Source organism: Aedes aegypti, chromosome 1, assembly GCF_002204515.2.
Source record: "Aedes aegypti strain LVP_AGWG chromosome 1, AaegL5.0 Primary Assembly, whole genome shotgun sequence".
NCBI classification, from domain to species: Eukaryota; Metazoa; Arthropoda; class Insecta; order Diptera; family Culicidae; genus Aedes; species Aedes aegypti.
Window position 1 is genome coordinate 264979467 of NC_035107.1, and position 19029 is coordinate 264998495.

The 19029-nt window shown below is 37.6% G+C and overlaps 1 protein-coding gene across 3 annotated transcripts in view; it reads right to left on the bottom strand.

The window, feature by feature from the left end:
- The window catches only part of LOC5573640 (neuropeptide F receptor), a 136702-nt gene extending 119364 nt beyond the window's left edge, over window positions 1-17338 (bottom strand). For all 3 annotated transcript variants that reach the window (XR_002498666.1, XM_001660916.3, XM_021837700.1), the window contains exon 1: window positions 16545-17338. The gene's annotated coding sequence lies outside the window, so the exon portion shown is untranslated. The remainder of the gene's footprint in view (window positions 1-16544) is intronic.
- Between the last annotated feature and the right edge of the window lie 1691 nt (window positions 17339-19029).

Here is a 19029-nt window from a genome sequence, read left to right on the forward strand (position 1 = left end):
AATTTCATTATCTTCGCGCCGCCTTGAAAGGTGAAGCGGCTCAGCTGATTGAATCGATTGCCATTAGTGCTGCCAATTATTCCGTCGCCTGGCAAACGCTGACGACACGCTACGCAAACGACTACTTACTTAAGAAGCGTTATTTGCAAGCCCTTCTAGATTGCCCTCGCATGAAAAGAGAATCCGCCGAAGCTTTGCATAGTCTGGTTGATGAATACCAGCGCCATACAAAAATTCTCCGTCAACTAAATGAACCCGTTGATCAATGGAGTACGATACTTGAGCATCTGCTTTGCATTCGCCTTGACGATGGAACCCTTAAAGCATGGGAAGATCACGCCACTACCGTCACAGATCCGAATTTCAACTGCCTCGTATATTTTCTACAACGTAGGATCCGTGTCCTTGAATCGATGTCCGTCAATCACCAATCGCACAATTCCCAAACGCCTGTTTATCAAACCCACTTCAATCGAAAGCCATTGTTCCACAAAGTTGCCACCTACACCGTCGCTGAAGACCATCAGCCCAAATGCTACGCCTGCAATCAGCAGCATTTTCTCATTAAATGTCCCCGCTTTGAGAAGATGACCGTTTCTGACCGTATGAGATTAGTCGATGCCAATCGTCTATGCCAAAACTGTTTCCGCCACGATCACTTTGCTCGAAATTGCCAATCCAAATATTCCTGCCGACACTGCCAAAGAAGACATCACACCTTGCTGCACGCTGTTAATGAATCCTCTCACCAAACATCACCATCGCGCTTCACCAATCAAACCATTCATGCACCCGAGCAATCATCGAATCGCTTCTACAATGCTCCATCCACTACCTATACATGCACGACCAGCCCCAATCTCGTACCTACACCCAATTCGAACGTTTTGCTTTCTACCGTCGTTCTATCGATCACCGATTCAGATGGTCAAGCTCACCCCGCACGAGCATTGTTAGACAGCGGCTCACAATCCAATCTAATGAGCGAGCGATTGTGCCGTCTATTGAAATTGAAGCGACGACTTGTAAACATCCCCGTTCACGGTGTTGGAGAATCTGCTTCTAATGTGAAGCACAGCGTCTATTCCCTCATTCGATCTCGTAAAAGCAATTTCGAAATCGATCTAGACTTTTTAGTCCTTCCACGTGTGACAATAGACCTGCCTGCAGTAACATTTCCTGCAAACAATTGGAGAATTCCAAATGATTTAACCCTTGCTGATCTGGGATTCAATGAAACTGGAGCTATTGATTTGCTTCTTGGCGTGGAACATTTCTACACCTTCATTAACTCTGGCACGAAAATCGAGCAAGATCAACAACATCCAACGCTAGTAAACAGTGTCTTTGGTTGGATTGTTGTCGGCAAACCCCAAACTTCAACCGCTCCACAAGCCACCGCATGTCACGTGTACATATCGGATTCCCTCGGATCAGAGCATTCTATCCAAGAGTCGCAAAAGCACCACGATACAAAGATTCATGATGGAGGTGGTCTGACAACGAGAGGAATGGGAATGGATAATTTTATGAGCAGTGATCCGCGGCACAATAGTCCTTCCAAGCTGCAGCTGTCAGAAGAAAACAGGCCAACATCCTCCAAAGCAAACAACCTGTCCGACGAAATCCTCGAAAGGCGAGTCACGGTGGCGGCTGTCCAAACCACTGTCCGGCCGACTGTGAATGAAATTCTCCAGCGAACATCATCCTTCGCACGACTGCTACGAGTAACCGCCTATTGTCTACGATTGATAAACTCATGCCGGCGACGAAGGTCATCTGATCAACCAAAAGGAAGCACCACACTCATCGCAGAGCAATTATCATAATCTCGGCAAAATTTAGCGAAGCTAGAAATCGAAGAAATTAGGGATTTTAGTAGAGGGAAGCCAGTTACTAAACTCTCCAATTTGCGCTTATGGAGTCCAATTCCCCATTCTGAAGGGATAATTAAAGTTGGAGGTAGACAAACACTCTCAGAGCAGCCTTTCCTCACCACGTATCCAATCCTAATCCCCAGTTCCCATCCTTCCACACGTTCTGTTGCCACCGATTACCACCTCGCACTATTGCACGATGGCGGCCGTGTCATGTTGGCAACGATGCGGCAGGAATCCTGGTCGATTCATGGACGACGATCAATGAATGGCTTCATTCACTACCGTTTCCTATGCACACGCGCATCTCCTACACGATCATCACAACAAACGGGTCAACTACCACCGCGAAGAACAACATCAAGCAGACCATTCACCGTCACTGGCGTCGACTACGTTGGTCTTCTGTACATAAAGCCACCACGCAAACGAGTATCCAGCGAGAGATCTTCGGGAGATATTGCCACAATCTGCGCGACCGATGGAATCCAGTGGCATATGAGATCACCGGAAGCCCCTTTCTTCGGAGGGCTATGGAAAGCGGCTGTAGAGACGACGAAAGAGTATCTCCTCAGACAACTCAACAACATCACCGTATCCTATGAGAATATGAGGAACATCCTAACACCGATTGGGGTCTGCATGTACTCCAGGCTTCCGATGACCGACACCAAGGACGATCTGGCGATCCTCACACCAGCGCACCTTCTCGTCAGCATTTCACTTTCTACGCTACTAGAAGCTGATGTCACAGTAGTTCCATTCAGACGACTCGACCATTACCAGAAGTGGATCCCACAATTTTGGCATCTGTGGCGGACAGACTACTTGCAAGAGTTGCAGATGGAGGGCAAACAAACTACTCCAAACGGTGCCTTCCGAATTTGGAGAATGATAACATCGGTAGACGAATTTCTAACCTCTAAGATGGCCGCAAGCTAGGATCATCGAGGCCCATCCAGAACGCGACCGATTGACTATGGTTGCGACACTCAAAACCAGCTAAGGAATTATCCAGCGACTTGCCACCAAAGTTTATTTGCTGCCATTCGAAGAATTTGAACCTAAAATTGAAGAAATTGTTAAAATTTTGAGCGATTATTAAGTACAAAATATTCGCATGCTCGCAGTGTATCTAATTTGCAGACAATGAAACATTTGTGACAGTAGAAACGTCAGAATTGAAATTAGAAATTTCAGGTGGCGGCGATTTTTTTTTTTTTTAATTTTTTTATTAGTATCATTCCAAACATTACATTCATTTCTTATATCTAGGTGTTCTGTGTTATTTGACAACACTATCATCCTATAAAGGTGGCGGCGATGTTTGTTCTCAATTAGTTCCCAAATGTCTTCTATAGATTCGTGCCGAACCCACCTGCTCTAGTACTGCAATTGAGTGCTAGGCGATGATAGTACTGTAATGAAATGAGTAGAATATAATTTAATTTACCAGTTGTGGTAGCTAGCTAAGTTTCGTTAGAATATGGTTCAAGAAATAAAGTTATTCCAAATCGAACTCTTAAAGAAGCAAGAAGTCCAAAAATTGTAATCTCCCGAGTTATCCGCCAAATAAAGTGATGTTAAAAGTGTTAGCCGTTTCCATTCGAGCAGAAAGAAGACGCCTAGTGGCTGTTAGCAGCACCTTAGTGAGCTTTTATAGTGCTTTTGCCGGTAGTGCCGTTTCCCGCCGAGCATAGTGGCTACTTTACAGCAAGTGGCCGTTTTTCTCCACCGTTCCAATTCCAAGGGAAATCGCGAACCTGCCCCAACATGGGGTTTTTGTGTAATTTAAATTTTAAGTTTTATTTTTGATTTTTTATGAAAACAAATAAAATATTTTTTTCAGTGTATATTTTATTCTTATAGTCCAAAAGGTTCACTACAACTTCTTCATAGAACAGTTTTCTCTAAAATCAACAGTTTCGGAGTAAGTATTTTTCAAATAAGTTGCATGCAAAAATCTATAGGCCCTTTTTAAAAGTTATTCTTGAGTCAAAATTATCATTTTTTCTGTGGAAAACACTTATTCTACCATAGCAAAAACATGTGCAAAATGTAATCCTAATCGTCTAATAAACTGTCGAGTACGATTTTTATTTTTTTCGACTCATTCTGAATGGAAGTCGTCTTTTGCGACTCTGAGGTGCTTCCCAAAACAGATTCTGGGTATCATTAAAAAGACTGCGGTGGCCATTTCTGATTTTTCTCGACATCTTACGACTATTATTCATCGCTTCTTACAGTTACTTTGTGAATATTATTGCAATCCATTGCCATGTTAAATTCATAGACGAAAATTTGTCAGAGATGAAAAAATCGGAATAAAAAGAACATACTGTATCCAAAAATTTAATATCTCAAATATATTTGAAGCACATCTGAAAACAATGCAAACCACGTTTGTTTTGAAATAAAATGTTGCTTTGATTTCCTGTTATAAGAGAAAACAGAAAACGGACTTTTTCTGCTTGGAGTCGATTCCCGGTGGCCACTCCGGATTGATGTGGACCACTTTATGCAAAAATCAAACTAGATAAGTATAGCTTTCATTTACAACTGATTTCACGGAAATCAAAGAAGAATTAGATTTTTGACAAGCAAAACAAAACAGATGTCACCTAGAGGTGACACTGGGCGTTGGAGGGTTAATGCAATGCTTATACTTCCGACAGGACACACTTTGAAATTAAAAATAATACTCATATCAGTTACTTTTCAATTTAAAATATTTTTCTTCAAAATAAATAGTCGGTAAAAACATGATTTCATGATATCTGGTAAATTGTTGCTCTAAAAATAACTGAATATTTTACAGCAGTATTTTGATTGATGATGCTTTCGAAGAACAAGCCTTTTTTTTAAATAATAAGATTGTTGAATTTTCCAGAAAAAAAATCTAATAATCATTGATATTGATAACTTCCAAAAACCGACCATTCTAAACGTTTTGCCTTATCAGTGTTAAATTTATTTATTTTAATGGCTTTTTTATTCTCACAATATTGCACAACATTGCGATTACATTAATAAATTAAAAAGATATTGCATGTAAAAGGTGTCCACTTTTTAAAATAAACAGTCCTTATATTGCTTAAAATCAGCAGTTTTTTTTCTCTATCAACCGATGCAAAGTTTCTCCAACTCATTTTACTTGCCAAATCAGCATGAAGCCCAAAAACTAATTAACTTAAATCACATTAGTTGTACATATTTTTGCGTGAATATCCTTAGCAATATCGTATTTGGTAATTACTAGATATTCAATAAACCATGTTCATTTCAAGGTGGCATCAATGGCGAAACGGTAGACAGTGTTTTGCCTTTATATCCCTTTTCCCCCAGACAAACGGTGTTTTTTTTTCAAAAATAAATGTTAAAAAAAAACAGCTAAAATTTACTGGTGTATGGCAATAAAAGTTTGGTGTGTTACGTAACCTCTTTTTCTTTTTTTGAAATGTTACACTCTTAGAATAAATCGTAGTATCCTGTGAAATTAATCACCGAACTGTAAACAGCATTCTTTTGGTGATATCTGGAATAATATCAACAAAAACCGTGAAATCTACTAAAATGTCGGAAAAAAATCAGTGAAACAAACAAATTTACTGTAATCCTGTGAAATACTAACGAACAGTTCGGTAACAGCATTATTTTCAACAAAATTCTATTAAATCGTTTGACAACCGCTCTGGCATGCATGAGTTCCTTTCGGTTCTGTTTTGACGCCACTAACAAGCAGTGAAAGCTGGCTTGGTGGTAGCAAGCCAGCTTCCTGATCGAAAAGTCGTGAGTTCGATCAGGGGAAAAGCATCAATTTTCGACCCATTCATACTTTGTATGAAAATCCGAAAATTGACACAGAATTCTTGTAGGTCGAAAATTAGTGCTTTTACCCTACCAGTCGAAATATTTTCGAGTTTTCCTTTATGAACTTTGTTCAAGGATTTTACAGATTTACTATTGAGATTACGGAGCAATTTCACAGTAATCCGTAATTTTTCAAGTGTGTATGGTTGTTTAATTTACTTTAAAACGCTTAAGACTGTTGATTAATATCTCTTATCAACTTGAACATCTTTTTTTTTTTTCAAGGAAAAATTAAAAATGAATGAATATAATTGAACTGAAATTAAACTGATAACATTTCGACGTCCAACTCACTATAAGTCAGTTTTCTGAAAACTGTTATTTGAATAGTCATTTAGATAGTCAGCACTTAGCTTAATATGCATGAGAGGCTTATGCATTGAAGAATTTCATTTAAATTTATCGCATCGTTGATTTCGTGCAACTATTTTGCTCGAACTATTTTGAGCTCAGTCATTAAAATAGACATAGACCACCCGGGTCAATGCTCCCTTCTTAGCATCATTCCGGCATGCTTTATGATAAAGCATATTCTCCGAGTTTGCCATCGTGGCTCGACGAGCCAGACGTCATTCGCCGTAAATAGTTTGCCGTTTCATGGAAGGCTCCCAATGTTGTCACCCTGCAATCGCACAGATTCGGAAATTCTGTTTCTCTTTGTCAGCGTTACAAATCTGTTGGATACAGGCGTGTTTTTAGGGCATTTTGCTATCAGCATTCGAATTCATAATCATTTCCACAATGTTCCTTTGTTACGAGCACATCCGGGCAGACCGAGCTGAGTGAGCCGCCCAGACTCGAGTAAATTGCCTCCAATATCAAGTTTTTTTTTTGGGTATAAGTGGCTATAGAGTTTATCGACATACTCTGTGGGTCCCAGCTGAAGTTATTTGATCGATTTCGTGATGAACGAGGGCTCATTTTGCGAGCGATGAAATGAAACGAATGAGATATATACACCAGCTTTAATTTTTTTTCGGTGTGAGTTTGAAGCGATTTGGGGACATGTGATAGTGCCAAGACTTGGCATAACGTCATACGTTAATCGATGTCAACGATATACCATGTGAGCTTTGTGAGGTATTGACATTGATCGAAATGTTTGATTGGAAGTCGGAAGATGGTTGAAGTAAGGAACATCAGTGTGCATCGTACTCTTGTGTTAGTTGATTAATTTTCTAACAGCTTATAGCATACATATAGCAGTTATTACTGAAACATATTTGAATCCCGGGTCCAAACTCAAAAGAGATTCAAACTTTGTTTTGTATCATAATGATTGACTTGATGGGGTATAGTGGAGTCATCATACATAGGCGTATAAAACATCAACTTTATTCGTCATTTGAAACCAAATGTTTTGAAACTTTGAGTGTTTCTGTTAAAGCACAGCTTGGTAAATATACGTTTATAGCTACCTATTTGCCTTTTCAATGTACTGGGTAGCTAATTAATTTTCTTCAAAATGACTTGCGGAAATTGACTCGCAATAAGTCAATTTTTTTTGTCATTGGTGGCTTTAATGCAAAACATCAGTCATGGAATAAAACGGAAAGCAATTCACACGGCAGAATTTATTTGATGGGTTCTCTCCAGGAAATTCTCAATTCAATACCATGATAACCCCCCTTGTTTTTCCTCTTCTGGAAACCCTTCTACTCGGTTTTAACCGACTTTAGGACTTACAAGTCTAATAGAAAATCAAGTTGCTCAGGACTTCGAAAATATTCTCAATCAAGAGAACGTTTTTGAAAATTCCTGGGAAACTGATTTGGAAGAAGTGAGAACTTTTATTAAAAATAATCAAAAATATGAAAGCTCCTGGCGATGATGGAATTTTCTACATCCTTATCAAGAAACTTCCAGAAAGTAGCTTATCATTATTGATTGATATATTACGAACGTTTTCAATTGGCATATTTTCCTGACAAATGAAAAATGCTAAGATTATTCCAATTCTAAAATCAGACAAAAATCCTGCAGAAGCTTCTAGCTATCGTGTAAATCTGTTTGCTTTCCTCCATCAGTAAACTTTTTGGAAATGTAATTTTGAACAGAATGATGATCTACATCAATGAAAATTCAATTTTTGTCAATAAATAGTTGGGACTCCGTCATGGACATTCGACCACTCATCAACTTTTACGTGTAACAAATTTGATTCGTTCTAACAAATCTGAAGGCTATTCTACTGGTCTTGCTCTTCTAGGCATAGAAAAAGCATTCGACAGTATTTGGCATGAAGGGTTGAATGTAAAATTAAAAAACTTCAATTTTCCAACATACATTGTTAGAATAATCCAAAGTTATGTGTCAAATCGTACACTTCAGATTCTGAAAGACTTCCTGTAAGAGCTGGTGTTTCCCAAGGAAGCATTTTGGGACCAATATTGTACAATATTTTCACATCTGACTTACCTAAATTACCTCAGGGATGTCGAAAATCCTTGTTTGCTGATGACATAGGCCTCTCCGCCAAAGTACGAAGCCTGCGTGTTACTACAGATGACACGCAGGCTTCGTCCTTTTGCAAAAAAGTTTGATTATTGTTTCTTCATAAACGCAAAATGGAACATTTCTCTCAATGCTTCCAAAACTTAACTTCCAGACAAACCAAAAGCTCTTCATTTGAAACCTTTAAGTAAACATGATGACACGATGAGAGGGACTCACGCTAGATAAAAATTCACCTTTCAATAATCACATTAAAAGCATTCAAGCCGTTTGTAACATAAATGCAGTGTCTTATCTCACTTGTTAACGGGAAATCGAAACTTTGTCTAACGAACAAGTGTGTAAAAGTTTTATCAATAAGAAGGTGTCCTTATTTAGTTGACAATATTCCTATATCCAAATTTATACACAATCTTAATTATAAAAATAATGAAAGAATGTTGCAGCTTGAAAGTGGGGTTATTTCATAAACGAGAAGTCCAATTTTGAGCTTTTCAATTTCATCATAAACAATCACGTTCATGCAACGCCGATCCTTTATACAGCGTAATTGAAATGCATTATTTTTTTAATTAACTTTGCCGGATTTTCCTTCGTCAGAACTAGGGTAACCAATATATTTTGGACTCCCTGGGACATTTTCCTGCAAATTTACCAGTTTAAATCGAAAGACCTACTCAATTCGCATGTTATTTGGAAAGATATAACGATTCCGCACTAGCTTCAACCGTTTGTACATAGAAAATGTGTTTATTTTATCTGAAATTAATTTAAATTAATCGGTCCATCCATGCAACCGTTACAACACGTTACACACAGAAATTGAAGACGTCAGAAATCTTACAAATGTAAACAAAAACTTTTTTTTTCAAATTTCTGTACTAAAGGCGTAGAATTTCTTCGGTTTTCCATTGTCAATCGATTGATTAGACTATGGGCAAGCATATTATACAACCAGTGTTGTGGACTTTATCGCCAAACAATAAAAAATGCCGGGATCCAAAATATATACTTTGAGGGTCCAAAATGTATTGGTGTGTCCAAAATAATGAAAAACAGTGCTTCACAATTCAATCATTTTCGGCGTTTTTTGAATCCTACATGACCGTATGGGCATTTTTATCTTGTAGAGGAAGTTTTTTCTTTACATTTTGGCATGTTCTTTGACTTGGTTACGATGTGCAATTAATTAATTGGGACAAAAAACTAAAATCACTTCCTTAGAGGGTCCAAAATACGACCGTTACCCTAGACCAAAAACAATACAACGAAATAAGTAAAAAAAAAAGCCGAAACACAAGCGCGAAGCAGCAGCTCTCAACTCAGGAGAGAATCCGAAAAAAATAACAGATTTCGACAGCCATCAATGCGACGGCAACTTTTTTCGGTTGGAAAATTTCGTCGATATCCAGAACACTGTCAATCAATGCGTCGGTTGCATATATGAGCTCATGCATCAGTAGGTACTGTAAACTTTCAATATTAAATTTGAATTGCTAAAATTTTCATCGTTGAACTTGACATACTGTCACAATTCCCAGAAAGATAACGTTGATTGACGACTCGGATATGATTTTTGAGGAGTTGACATTAGGATTTTGTCATAATTTGTGTATTGCATACAAATTTAAACACAAATGATAAATCCTACAATATCCTTATAAACAAAATAAGGATGAAAACAAATTTTGTCTACATTTGAATTTAATCCTAATGGATTATTAGAGCCTGTTTGGTGTAAAAATAATAAATGAATTATAGTTAAAGCTAATGCAATAAAAGGTAAAATAAAGTGAAAAGTAAAGAATCGTGTTAGAGTAGCGTTATGAACGGCAAATCCTCCTCAAATTCATTGGACTAAATCTGTCCCTAAGTAAGGTACAGCGGATAAAAGATTAGTAATTACTGTAGCTCCTCAGAATGATATGAGTCCTCAAGGAAGGACATATTCTAAAAATCCTGTTGCTATTACTATAAAAAAAATAATTACTCCATAATTACTTTTCGTCTGAACACAGTAATATTATTTGGATTTTCCAAAATTGCCTTCAATATAACTTCAGATAGTTCTATTAAAGCAGAAATTTGGAAAAGTTTCAGGAATTATCCTAGTGGTTTCTTCAGAGATTTTAACTGGAATATTTTCAGGGGCTCCCAAAGGGATCTCTCTAGAATTTTTTCTATAGATTCTTCTACCAATTCTACCAGATCTTCTTACTCATGGATTACCTTGAATTATTTGTTTTTTTCAAACCTTATCCTAGGACTTCCTCCAGATATTTTTCTACTAATCTTTCAACCGAAATTTGCAGTTGCTACTCTAGGAGACTTACAAAGAGTTTTAAAAAATTTCTTAACCTTCCGGTCGTCGCGCGAATTTTTGTAACGCGAGTAGTCGCGCGTTGTACTTTGTACAACACCCTTGGTTTTACGAATATCTCAGGAGTCTGACCACTTAGAAAGACAAAATTATTCAGTAGCTCAAGGGCTATCATTATTTTTGCCAAGAAATTTGGGATTTTGCCACTAGCACCGCCAGTGAGCATGAAATTTTTGTTTCACAGATCTCAGGATTCTGAGCACTTAGAGAGATGGCAAACTTTGTTCGGCCACTCAAGGACTATCATTGTTTGAGCTAGTTGATGCAAAATTTTGACATCAGGCAGTGCTAGTAAGCCACTTAGAAAGATAGCGTCTTCGGCATAGTTGTTCAGTAGCTCAAATTCTTTCTTTATTTAATCTTTAAACTTCGAGATTTTATTAAAATAATGATAATCCCTTAGCTTCTGAACAACTTTGCTGAAGGTGCCTGTCTAAAAAGTCAAGATCCTGCAGTATTCCGCAAAACAAAAATTCCATGCTCACTTGCGCCGCCTGGTGGCAAAATATCTTATTTCTTGGCTCAAATAATGATAACCTTTGATCTACTGAACTTCTTTGCCGAAGACACTATCTTTCTAAGTGGTCAGGCTCCTGAGATATCTGCAAACAAAAGATTCATGCGCAGTAGCGCCGCCAAGTGGCAAACTTTTGAATCACCTATCTCGAACAATGATAGACTTCAACTTACTGAACGGCGACCGCCATCCTAAATATCTGCAAAACAAAAGTAAAACATCCATGCCCACTAGTGCCACCTTGCGGTCAAATCCGAATTAAATGAGGTACCATCAGATAACGCTTCACCTCCAGAACAACTTTACGAAAGACCCCAAGTTTCTATATTTCTAAAATTATCTCCAGAATGTTATCCTAGGATTATAACTGCAGTTCCTTCTAACATTTCTCAGTGAATTCCTAAAAAAATCTCATGGGTCTATAACATTTATTTAACCCGTTAACGCCCAAGGTATCTCACAATTGGAATTCAGTTCCGTTTTTGTTATTCAAAGTCGTATTCCCATAAATGAAACCTTATTCCACCAAAAAATTTCAAGTCTCTGGTAGGGATCCGAAAAAATTCTTGATAGTGTGTCATCCATATCTAGTTGTTCTATAAGTTTATTTTCGAGATTAATCAAATATATTTTCATGCTCTTCGATCCATTACAATGTAAACAAGTTGAAAAGAAAAACTGCAGGTGAGGGGTAATTCATAAATTACGTCACGTACAGAAAAAGGAGGAGGGGGTACAAGGAAACGTGACTACCTATATAAAAATTGAAATCCATACAATAAGTGTGATATAGAGAAAAATTGAGATATGGATTGGATGAATATGGCAAAACTTTGTGTGACGTTATTTATGGATGTACCCTGATAAAGAAATTGCAACATAAAAAACAAAAAATTCAGAGGTGAAAGATGCATGCCAGAACTCAAACATTTAGTGACTTCAATTCAATTTTCTGCTCTACCACTTAAGTAAGATACAGCCATACTTACATTTTCATACATGTACATGTACAATTATGCACACTTACATCCTTCATACCATAAACAAAATAAAATCTTACGTCATATATTTTGATCATAAAAAAAACCTACAGATGTTTCAGAATAGTCTTCAAAAAGATTCTATAAAACTTGCCAGCTGATAATGAAAACATAACTATCAAAATATTTTTCTGGGTCAAGTTATTAGTATACAATGTGGCTCGGATCTGACAGCGATCGAAATATCTATTTGGCAATATCAGAATTTCGTTAGTGCCAATCAAAAGTTAGTCCTTCAGTCCAATGACAGTCAAATATTGCACTCCAACTATTACATGCTTCAAAGACATGAATATTTAAAGCCAATATTATTCGTCTATAACGTTGAAGTTACTGCATCACTGATGAATATGGTCTTATCTACCGATAGAACTGAATCCACGCGGTCCAAAATTTTTGACACTAGAGCGGACCTAGACTAGAATACCTGGGGAGCATACGGAAGCGTGCTCGCTCAAATGTCACAATTCTTGGACCGAGTGAGTTCAGCAAGGGAGGCTCTTTACTGCTACCTCAATGTGTCGCTGATTCTGAAAAGTAAACAATTATACAAAAATACGACCAAACAATGGTGAAGGCGTAATCAATTTTCTCGAAAACATTAATTATAGGAATTTAATAGAAGTAAATAACTGCTTGCAAATAATATCTTTCAAACGCATTTTTTACCTGTAATTTTGCGAATAATAATTTTTACTTTTCCACGTTAAGCTATACTGGTTCTGGACTTAGGTTGGCGGCTTTTCAATTTTACTCTCATTTGACAGCCGCCCTTCACCCTTGGAGTTCAGTTCATGGATGCATAAGTCAATTTGTCGGTTTTTTCATTCTTCAATCCCTTCAAAAGATCATCTTCTTCATTCGACGGCTAGAAAACACGTGTTTTCTTCTTTTAGCCTTCAATAAATGGTGTCAAGATTCATCCAAAAAAGTAAGTAGCATTGCATCCGAAATAAACCATTGTTGCTCGACTCGATAGTAAGTATCCATTGTTTGGATCTAGGCAGACCAAATTCTTATTGGTTGTTACCTTGATGTTTCGCACATAAAAGCAATTCCCAGCTAATAAGTTTTTTTTGCGAAAATATTTCCTTTAGTTGATCATCGTTTTCAAAGATACCAAATTTTTTATCACTGGACTTCAATATTGGCGAATAAAATGTTTGCCGACTAGAACCATCATGAGAATGACTTCCGAACTAAGAAGGATTTATGCGAATAGCTTTCTGTGGATTCAATCAGTGGACTGATATATAAGCGAATAAATGTGCCCAGTAGTACCATTTAGGTGATTTCCGAAGTAATAAGTCGCCAGGCGAATAGGTATCATTTTTCAACAACTTTGTCGAAGACACTAACTTTGTATCCAATCACTGGATTGAGATATAGGCAAATAATATGTTTGTCTACTAGCGCCACCTTGGGAGAGTTTTTCAAACTACTATGTTTCTGGGCAAATAGATCCCATTTAGTTGAACACTTTTGTCCAAGACACCAATTTCGAATCTCATCACTGGACTGAGATATAAAAAAAATATTTGACCACTAGCACCATCTTTTGAGTGTTTTCCAAACTAATAAGGTTTTAGGCGAATAGGTCTCATTTAGTTGATCAACTTTATCGAAAACACCAATTTTGTATCTCATAACTGGACTAAAATATAAGCAAATAAAGTTTCGCCTCACTAGCGCCATCCTGGGAGCGTTTTCCGAATTTATAAGGTTCTATACGAATAGATATTATTTAGTTGTTCAACTTTTTTGAAGAAACCAATTTTGTATCTCATCGCTGGACTGAGATATAGGGTAACCAATATATTTTGGACCCCCTTGGACATTTTCCTGCAAATTTACCAGTTTAAATCGAAAGACCTACTCAATTCGCATGTCATTTGGAAAGATATAACGATTCCGCACTAGCTTCAACCGTTTGTACATAGAAAATGTGTTTATTTTATCTGAAATTAATTTAAATTAATCGGTCCATCCATGCAACCGTTACAACACGTTACACACAGAAATTGAAGACGTCAGAAATCTTACAAATGTAAACAAAAACTTTTTTTTCAAATTTCTGTGCTAAAGGCGTAGAATTTCTTCGGTTTTCCATTGTCAATCGATTGATTAGACTATGGGCAAGCATATTATACAACCAGTGTTGTGGACTTTATCGCCAAACAATAAAAAATGCCGGGATCCAAAATATATACTTTGAGGGTCCAAAATGTATTGGTGTGTCCAAAATAATGAAAAACAGTGCTTCACAATTCAATCATTTTCGACGTTTTTTGAATCCTACATGACCGTATGGGCATTTTTATCTTGTAGAGGAAGTTTTTTCTTTACATTTTGGCATGTTCTTTGACTTGGTTACGATGTGCAATTAATTAATTGGGACAAAAAACTAAAATCACTTCCTTAGAGGGTCCAAAATACGACCGTTACCCTAAACGAAGCAAATATTTGCACGCCGGAAAGTTGTTTCATATGTTGCTTATATATGCAACATTTGTTAGTGTCTGTGCGCCCTGGTGAGTTAATTCTGAATTAAAATAGTTACCAAGTGGAAGTCAGCAGTCCTGTGATCAACTTTGCAGAAGACAGTTTTCTCGTAAACCTCTTTATTTTTAAGATATTTGCACTACAAGTACTGTCCTATTTAAAGGACGCTGGGCGGATATGGGTTAAGGTTCTATACTAGTTAATACTACAACTTTTTTTTCAACACATTTTTTAAAGGATTCCGTCCAATGTTTATCAAGCAGTTCCTTCATAAAATCTATAAACCGGATAAAACTGGATATTATCCAGTTTCGATTGATTCTTTTTTTTAATCATCTTCACAATTTAACTGGAAACTCTACTAAAATTTCCTCGAGTGTCTGTGAGTTCTTCTTCTTCTTCTTGGCATTAACGACCCCACTGGGACAGAGCCGGTTTATCAGCTTAGTGTTCTTATGAGCACTTCTACATTTACTAACTGAGAGCTTTCTTTGCCAAAATTGCCATTTTTGCATTCGTATATCGTGTGGCAGGTACGATGATACTCTATGCCCAGGGAAGTCAAGGAAATTTTTATTACGAAAAGATCCTGGACCGACCGGGAATCGAACCCAGACACCTTCAGCATGGCTTTGCTTTGTAGCCGTGAACTCTAACCATTTGACTAAGGAAGGTCCCAATGTGAGTTCTTCTAGTAACCCTTATTGATCAAGGGTGACTTAAGAACTTAATTTTGTTGAACATTTTCTCAAATTTCTGAAAAATTTCGTTCACATTTTTATGAAGAAACTTCTGGAAAAATTCCTGGAAGAATACTAAGACATATCTTTAAAGACTTTCTTGAGAAATCTCAAAGAATTGCTGTACTTAACGGGAGTCTTGGAGGATGTCCTTGGGTAAACAACGGAAAAATCACCGGATAAAATCCTGAAGAACTTTGGACTTACTTGAAAATTATTTGAAAAAAATCTTCAAAGGAATTCCCGATGATCTCTGAGTTAATTTCTGTGGTTATATTAAAAAATGTGGTATTCTTGAGATTTCCAAAACCAAATTCCTCGATAAATTCCTTAGGAAAACACTCCGATGGATTCCACGGGAAATAATCACTAAATGAACTTCTTTAAGGGATAAGCCAGCCTCGGCTGCAAATCTCTCAAATAAAGAAATCTATTCATCTATCCTAACCCGAAGAAACCTTTGGAGTTATTTCTGAAGCTGTGCAAATATATGAAATAGTTTCTTTTGAAATTCCTTGAAAAATGCATACAGTAATGCGAGCAGAATTATTTGTCGTAATTTTACGATGAATTAAAAAAATAGAAATATTTTCAAAGAAACCTCTGGAATACAATTCTTGTCTTCTGGTTTCTGTCAGGTTTCGTTTTGTTTGTTTTTTTTTCTGTTCCTGCTCAATAAAAACCAAACGGAGATGTTTCCGGTTTGGCCTCTATTTTATTTCTATTTTCAGGCAAATGGTCTCTAAAGTCCATATCCTGCAATTCAGAAAATTGGAACGTTTTTGAATGACATGCAAACAATTCGTATAAATCAAAAATACAGAATTTAAATGTTATTTCAGTTAAACTCGACAATACAAGCGTTTGATTATCACGGGTGTCGATTTTCTGAGTTTCTATTATCCGGACAAAAATCAATTAATCGTCCAGGGATTCAAAAGTTGTATGAATTATTTGTGTTTGCTTAGATGGTTATATATCTACCGATAAAAATTTGGCATTTAGTCTTTGTTTATCTAAAACCTGTAAAAACCTGGAATTATCAGGGAATTTCATTACTACAAACGAGTAGACACCCTGTTATTATAACCCTGCTTCCTTAAGAAATTAAATATTCTCCTTTATTATTATGCGTTACTATAGGACAGAACTGTCACAACTCACCTCCTGAGAACGTCAAAACGAATCTACAGCTTCCAAAACAAGCTCACTCTCAGTTTTTATTAACACTACAGTTTTCACAAAGTTCAACTTATTTTCCACTAAACTACTTTAACGTTGAATTTAACTTCCTCGACGGTAACTCTGAACCGCCCACGGTATTCAACAATCACCAAGAAAAACGGATGGAACGATGATGGGAAATTTAATATCTTACACTGACATTAATTTGCGCGTTGGGAAAATCCTCTTGACATGGTATTCCATTAAAGGATCGTGTTGCAATAAATCACTCCGCTGTGCGCCAAACATCCTGTCGCTATGACCCGACATCTAGCTCTCGCTTAGTTATAAAACTTCAGGACTACAAACACTTTTCTTGTTTCACACATCCATCACCATAATGGCACCAAATTTCATGAAGTTCCACAACGTATTCCGAGCGCCAGCCCAATCATAGGAGTGATGTGATTTCATGCTTCATCATATCCAAATTTAATTTGTTTACTTTAATTTGGTAATCCAAGATTTTCCGATTCTCCACTGCAAGCCTTCGATTTCCGTCGTTAACACAATCTCGTATTACAATCACGAGCCACGACCAACGCGATGCTTAATTTCACATTTCCTTTCCAACGAATCACACTCAAATTAGCCAACCGATGGTGCCTTCCAATATCACCTTCCGGCAAGACTGACTGCTTTAATTCAAACCGTCCAAGAGTCTGTATTCCTCAAAGTCCAGACTTCAAGATCCGTACCGGGCGGAAGCTAGCGCGACACTGAACCTTGCTACACTTTGGCCATCAGTAGACTACCTCATTCTGGAAATGGACAATAATTCACTTGTTGATGCTAGGAAACACGAGTTCAGCCCGGTAGCACCAACCAAACCAGCCGAAGTTCCGTTTGTTTTGACCTGCGCCTTCGTAGATGCGCACAACTCCAGTCCCTTCCTAGTGAGATGAATGTGTAGCACCTATCGCACTAGGGGAACCGGAACATATGGTCCATTGGTGGTAATCCAGAATGAAATACTGTTACGACTGTCTGTCTACCTGCCAGTCTGTCCATCACACACTGCTAAATGGGCCATTTCGTCAAACAGCTCGTGGAGGGGTTTTCCTGCGGCAAACCTTTCATCCATAATCGGAGCTTCCGGAGGCTCACGATGAGAAGCTTGGGCGGTCCAATTTGACTTTTCTCTGTGTGTTCCGGTGTGGTAAATAACATGTACTATTTGTAACCGGAAGAAGCACCCGTGTGAGTAGTATGAGATACAGCATGAAATTGCCGCTACATGAACAACACTGTGCAATAATCGTTAAAAGCATATGGGCAGATTCCCACGACCATAGCATTGCGGAGCCATTTCCTAAGTCAACCAGTAAGCTTTTTCAATATGAGACAAATTTCCATTATTTTCACAATCAGGAAAGAGTGAGGGGTTCTAGATAGACTTACGATTTGTGGTGACCTGACTAAAAATCGACTTATTTCAATACTATTGATTGTATGGTGAACAATGAAGCTCATGATTGGAAAATTCATCTTCATTTGCACTAAGTTTTATACCAAATTGGGTTTGCTATAACCAGGGATTGATTACTGAGAAAATTGAGAGAATCTCTCAGTTATCACTCTCTGTGACAATCATGATTTGCAGCACATCATGAAAGCGTGTTATCGTATTATCAGATTAGATCGGGGGGATAGCAGTGCATGATAAAATCTCTCTAAACAAGTTCCAAACATGGGGAGCACTTTTACTATAGGTTATCGTGCTAGTAAAAACCTACCTCCTGTGAAACGTTGAATTACTGCGGGAAAAGGGACCACGTAGCTTAGCACGATTCTGCACGTCTTACCTGCTTGGTGGTAGAAAGCCGAAAGAGACCGATGAAATGGCTGTTGCGAGTAACTGCCTGTTTTGGGGGTGCTCACGGTGAGTGCCAATGCGCAGGGCTGCTGTTATATGTTCAGCATGCGCTACACTATAGTATATACTTTCCGAGTGCCTAATCGTGTACCACACACCTCCAATGGTAAACAAGGGAGAAAAAAGGATTTTCTCAACGTTCTTTCTTTAGTCCTTTCGTTCGCTGCTCTTATTTATGAAACTTGTTACAACGATACATTGCCAACCATGAACTGCTACAGATCGGATGTTTTACTTCGCTTGCTTTTATCGTGCTTCTAAATAAAATGAGAACGAATTCCGCAATGCCTGGCTATAATCAATTAAAAAAATATTTCTTTGAAAAGTTTACTCGTCTTTGACGATCTGTTGTACTTAAAAAAATATTGTCAACAATTTTTTGTGAATACAATTTAATATTTCTAAAAATAATAACTTCATGGCGCACTATTCACTACGATAAATCTAAGAACAATGGATGAAAATTCTCCACTTAACCCGGTCCTAGGCCAGTCACTTACAGTCACTCATAGATCCTCTTCAACAGGAAAAAGCCAATATGTGCACGGC